The sequence below is a fragment of the Rutidosis leptorrhynchoides genome, chromosome 1 (genome assembly GCF_046630445.1).
Source record: "Rutidosis leptorrhynchoides isolate AG116_Rl617_1_P2 chromosome 1, CSIRO_AGI_Rlap_v1, whole genome shotgun sequence".
NCBI classification, from domain to species: Eukaryota; Viridiplantae; Streptophyta; class Magnoliopsida; order Asterales; family Asteraceae; genus Rutidosis; species Rutidosis leptorrhynchoides.
This window is the reverse complement of record NC_092333.1, coordinates 560,814,283-560,814,801: the sequence shown is the minus strand read 5'-3', so window position 1 is coordinate 560,814,801 and position 519 is coordinate 560,814,283. Positions and strand designations below refer to the sequence as shown.

Genomic DNA, 519 nt, shown 5'->3' with positions numbered 1-519 from the left:
TGGTTTTTTTGGTTTGCTTTGTATCCCGTGTTTAGGCCTTAATATTACTTTGATGAAGTCTCCTACTTTCGTCATAAAACCTTATTGTTTTTTTGAAAAAATAAAAAAATATCTGGTGAACTGATAGAGTAAACAAGCCCGTTAAACCACTCTATTTTGTATTACGAGTATAATATAATATTCCGAAGGAATTAACTAAAGCACCAGTGGTCTAGTGGTAGAATAGTACCCTGCCACGGTACAGACCCGGGTTCGATTCCCGGCTGGTGCATATATTTTTGTCTGATCCAATCCAATAATTTATCATTCTGTGTCATAAATTCTTCATCACTAATTCATGCGTATAATGCTGTGATAAAATCATCTACCTTAGTCTCTTTTATAAACACAGATATGATATTCTGGCTTTTTATCACCACTACATCATTCTAAAAAGTTCATTGAGCTCAATACTAGACTTGTAAGCTCTAGTATACCTTGGGGGCAAACGAAATAAAGCTTTTGTACTTTATGTTGTAA

At 34.1% G+C, this 519-nt stretch overlaps 1 non-coding gene across 1 annotated transcript; it reads left to right on the top strand.

Moving 5' to 3' along the window:
• Positions 1–200: 200 nt before the first annotated feature.
• TRNAG-GCC (transfer RNA glycine (anticodon GCC)) lies at positions 201–271 on the top strand. The gene has a single exon. It is a non-coding gene; the product is annotated as a tRNA-Gly (tRNA).
• Positions 272–519: the final 248 nt, after the last annotated feature.